This window comes from Salmo salar, chromosome 01 (genome assembly GCF_965601325.2).
Source record: "Salmo salar chromosome 01, fSalSal1, whole genome shotgun sequence".
Classification (NCBI taxonomy): domain Eukaryota; kingdom Metazoa; phylum Chordata; class Actinopteri; order Salmoniformes; family Salmonidae; genus Salmo; species Salmo salar.
Window position 1 is genome coordinate 169,102,698 of NC_138291.1, and position 5,044 is coordinate 169,107,741.

The 5,044-nt window shown below is 41.8% G+C and overlaps 1 long non-coding RNA gene across 1 annotated transcript; it reads left to right on the forward strand.

The window, feature by feature from the left end:
* Positions 1-1,174: 1,174 nt before the first annotated feature.
* Positions 1,175-2,121, forward strand: LOC123726199 (uncharacterized). Its single transcript, XR_006758518.2, has 3 exons — positions 1,175-1,470; positions 1,633-1,729; positions 1,873-2,121. It is a non-coding gene; the product is annotated as an uncharacterized LOC123726199 (long non-coding RNA).
* The last annotated feature ends 2,923 nt before the right edge of the window (positions 2,122-5,044 follow it).

Below are 5,044 nucleotides of genomic sequence, written 5' to 3' on the forward strand. Positions count from 1 at the left end.
AATGAGGAGGAAAGGAAAAGGACAGAAAATATGGAAAAAAACAAGTCAGAGGAGCAGAGGAAAAGGGAGAATGCAGAGATGAAACTAAAGATCGAACATGAGAAAAAGAGACGAGAACAAGAGAAAAAGAGAGAGAAAAAAGAAAGAAAGAAGCAGGAGATGCAACAGAAGGCCCGTGAAAAAGAAGAGAAAAAGAGGGCAGAGGAAGAGAAAAAGATGGAGAAAAAGAGGGAAGAGAAGTTGAAAAAGATTGAGAAACAGAGGATGGAGGAGGAGAGGAACAGGGAAAAGGAGAGAATGAAGGTGTTGGAGATGCAGCAAAAGGCACGAGAGAAAGAAGAGAAGAGGAGGAAAGTGGAACAGAAAAGAAGATTGAAGATACAGCAGGAACAAGAGAAGGAGGAACAGAAAAGGCAGACAAGGATACGAGACGAGGATAAGAAGAGAGCAGAGCTTCAAAAAATAAAAGATCACGAGGCCAGGTTCAAGATGGAGATGGAGAAACTGTATGAGAGAGAAGAGAGGAATGCACAGATTGAAAGAGAAAAGAGGCGTGCGCTGTGTCAGAAAAAAGGGCAGACACAGAGAGCAAAACAGGTGGTGGCATACGAGGTCACATCGTCTACATCTGACGCCTCTGTGCGGAGGGAAGAGAGGGAGCAGCGTCCAGAGACCGCTCTGCGAAGAGAAGAACAAGGAAGAAGCAGTAGAAATTGGCGGACGAGTCAATGACAACTTTTGAGTAGATTATAAAAGAAAGGGAGCAGACAAAAGAAGAAATGTACAAGTCAATGCTCCTAGGTATGTTAATAGATGTAAATAAACAAAAACAAATTAGATTTTTTTAAAGAGAAAAAACAAACAACAAAACGAGAAAATGAGCAAAAGCAGGAAAAAATCATAAGGAAGCCAGGCATGAGGGTGAAGAGGAGGAAACATGAGAGAGGAGGAAGGGAGACCAGAGTGGTTTATCAGGAGGGAAGTAGGATATATAGAATTCAAGTTCTGAGGACAGAATCGGGAAGGACCATGGGATAAAAGGTAAATGAGATCAGCAGTAAAGGAGAGCTGAGTGGATCAAAAGAAAGTTATGGAAAACACAAGGGGTGGCAAGATAAACAGAGACCCAGAGAAAAGAGGTGAAAACATTTTATAGGAGTAATAGAGTGGAGATGGAACTAGAATTCCAATGTACGAATGGCCAAAATAACTATCTAAATAACTAAGGATGAGCAGAAAAGGAGAAGACCAAGAGCACAGGAAAAAGAGCCAACAAACATGTCAAAAAGAAATGAAGTCTGCCTCTTCTACTTCTCTTTTAAAGTTGCTTTGGTTTCCTTTTGTCCTCTTTCTAAGCCTGTTCAAGTCTGAGATAGATGAGAAGAGCAGCCAAAGAAACAGATCTGTTGAAGCATCAATTGGAAAGGATGGGAGGGTTGGAGGAGGAGCACAGCTCCATGACTACATTAGGTAAGTGTTTACTATCAAAGCCTGTTCTCTGTAGACAACTGTATTAGTGTTGATAGAAGTTAATTTATGCAATGTCTTTCAACTCAAACACTACAATTCCTGATCTCATGTGATTATTCACCTCATGTGAGCGGGCTTTCGGATGTTTTTTTCTTGAAACAGATTGTGGCATATGAGGTCACTTTATCTGTTGAAGCATCAATAGGAAAGGATGAAAGGGAGGGAGGCAGGAAGAGGAAAACACAGAAGAGCAGATGAGGTAAGTGCTTGGGCTTGTGATGAGAGGATCGGGGCTCCAGAACTGGGGTTTATGATTGAAAATTCTCAGACAAATGTATTACTGTGAATCCCATTCGTTCAATGACTATTTGATGAATTCCTGACGGGATAATTGTTTTACAGGAGCACTCTATGTTCTGCTTCCATGTGGATTGACAACTTTGCTTTCAGGAGCTGCTGGAGGACACCCTGGAAGAAGAGGGAGAGGGTCTATGATAGGCAGTTTGCCATGGGCCATAAATGGGCGTTTGGGTGTTAATTCTTCCTGCTTTATATCATACAACTTTACAATAAAAATGAATTGCAAGCATCAGCCTTTTCTGTTTGAGTGTGATCAGTGCAGTAGTAGTAAGATTGGTGTAAACCCAAGGAATATTCTGGCCTTCTAGGCAGAGTTCCTCTGTCCAGTGTCTGTGTTCTTTTGCCAAGTGTCTGTGTTCTTTTGCCCATCTTAATCTTTTTATTGGCCAGTCAGATATGGCTTTTTCTTTGCAACTTTGCCTAGAATGCCAGCATCACGGAGTCGCCTCTTCACTGTTGACGTTGAGACTGGTGTTTTGCGGGTACTATTTAATGAAGCTGCCAGTTGAGGCATCTATTTCTCAAACTAGACACTCTAATGTACTCTTGCTTAGTTGTGCACCGGGGCCTCCCACTCTTTCTATTCTGGTTATTGCCCGGTTTGCACTGTTCTGTGGAGTAGTACACAGCGTTGTACGAGATTTTCAGTTTCCGGGCAATTTCTCGCACGGAATAGCCTTAATTTCTCAGAACAAGAATAGGCTGACGAGTTTCAGAATAAAGTTCTTTGTTTCTGGCCATTTTGAGACTGTAATCGAATCCACAAATGCTGATGCTCCAGATACCCAACTAGTCTAAAGGCCAGTTTTATTGCTTCTTTAATCAGAACAGTTTTCAGCTGTGCTAACGTAATTGCAAAAGGGTTTTCTGATGATCAATTTGCCTTTTAAAATGACACATTTGCATTAGCTAACAATGTGCCATTGGAACACAGAAGTTATGGTTGCTGATAATGGGCCTCTGTACAACTATGTACAGTTGAAGTCAGAAGTTTACGTACACTTAGGTTGGAGTCATTAAAACTCGTTTTTCAACCACTCCACAAATTTCTTGTTAACAAACTAAAGTTTTGACAAGTCGGTTAGGACACCTACTGTGTGCATGACACAAGTAATTTCTCCAATAATTGTTTACAAACTGATTATTTCACTTATAATTCACTGTATCACAATTCCAGTGGTTCAGAAGTTAACATACACTAAGTTGACTGTGCCTTTAATAAACAGCTTGTAAAATTCCAGAAAATGATGTCATGGCTTTAGAAGCTTCTGATAGGCCAATTGACATCATTTTATTCAATTGGAGGTGTACCTGTAGATATACACTGCTCAAAAAATTAAAGGGAACACTTAAACAACACAATGTAACTCCAAGTCAATCACACAAGTGGCTCAGGTAGTGCAGCTCATCCAGGATGGCACATCAATGCGAGCTGTGGCAAGAAGGTTTGCTGTGTCTGTCAGAGTAGTGTCCAGAGCATGGAGGCGCTACCAGGAGACAGGCTAGTACATCAGGAGACGTGGAGGAGGCCGTAGGAGGGCAACAACCCAGCAGCAGGACCGCTACCTCCGCCTTTGTGCAAGGAGGAGCACTGCCAGAACCCTGCAAAATGACCTCCAGCAGGCCACAAATGTGCATGTGTCTGCTCAAATGGTCAGAAACAGACTCCATGAGGGTGGTATGAGGCCCAGACGTCCACAGGTGGGGGTTATGCTTACAGCCCAACACCGTGCAGGACGTTTGGCATTTGCCAGAGAACACCAAGATTGGCAAATTCGCCACTGGTGCCCTGTGCTCTTCACAGATGAAAGCAGGTTCACACTGAGCACATGTGACAGACGTGACAGAGTCTGGAGACGCCGTGAAGAACGTCCATAATTTTTAAAGAAATGTCTTCAGCTCTGATGAAACAAATATAAAACTGTTTGGCCATAATGACCAGCATTATGTTTGGAGGAAAAAGGGGGAGGCTTGCAAGCCAAAGAACACCATCCCAACCGTGATATACGGGGGTTGCAGCATCATGTTGTGGGGGTGCTTTGCTGCAGGAGGGACTGGTGAACTTCACAAAATAGATGGCATCATGAGTGAGGAAAGTCATGTGGATATATTGAAGCAACATCAAGACATCAGTCAGGAAGTTAAAGCTTGGTCGCAAATGGGTCTTCCAAATTGACAACGACTCCAAGCATACTTCCAAAGTTGTGGCAAAATGGCTGAAGGACAACAAAGTTAAGGTATTGGAGTGGCCATCACATTGCCCCGACTTCAATCCTATAGAGAATGTGTGGGCAGAACTGAAAAAGCGTGTGAGAGCAAGTAGGCCTACAAACCTGACTCAGTTACAACAGTTCTGTCAGGAGGAATGGGCCAAAATTCACCCAACTTTTTGTGGGAAGCTTGTGGAAGGCTACCCAAAATGTTTGACCCAAGTTAAACAATTTAAAGGCAATGCTACCAAATACTAATTGAGTGTGTGTAAACTTCTGACCCACTGGGAATGTGATGAAAGATATAAAAGCGGAAATAAATCTTGATTATTCTGACATTTCATTCTTAAAATATAGTGGTGATCCTAACTGACCTAAGACAGGGAATTTTTACTAGGATTAAATGCCAGGAATTGTTTAAAACTGAGTTTAAATGTATTTGGCTAAGGCGTATGTAAACTTCTGACTTCAACTGTAGATATTCCACAAAAAAAATCTGCCTTATCCAGCTACAATAGTTATTTACAACATTGTCGACACTATTTCTGATCAATTTGATATTTTAATGGACAAAAAAGGCATTCAAAAACAAGGACATTTCTAAGTGACCCCAAACTTTTGAACGGTTGTGTGTATACATCTTTATGTATATTGGTTTAGCATTCCTTGCATAAAGGTGGGCCACTTCCATGGTACCGGTTATCCTGAGTTGAGCTCAAGAGTTCACCAAAGTTACCTCGCCAACTCAAGCCTGTTTCATAGTACACCCTTCTAGAGGGCGAAATTGTTATTTTGGTGAGTCTATGATCCCTGCTCTCTAAGTCCTGATACAGCATCAACATTAAATAATTTGTTGCCTAGGTAGTCGGCCAAGTTTAAGGAATAACTCACCATTAATTTAAGTCTCTCCTGCTATGCTAGATCTACTTCTTCTCTGATCCCACCTTGGGATGTATGATGAGCATAGCTGAGAAGGTCCATTATAGAATGAAACAGAACACTGC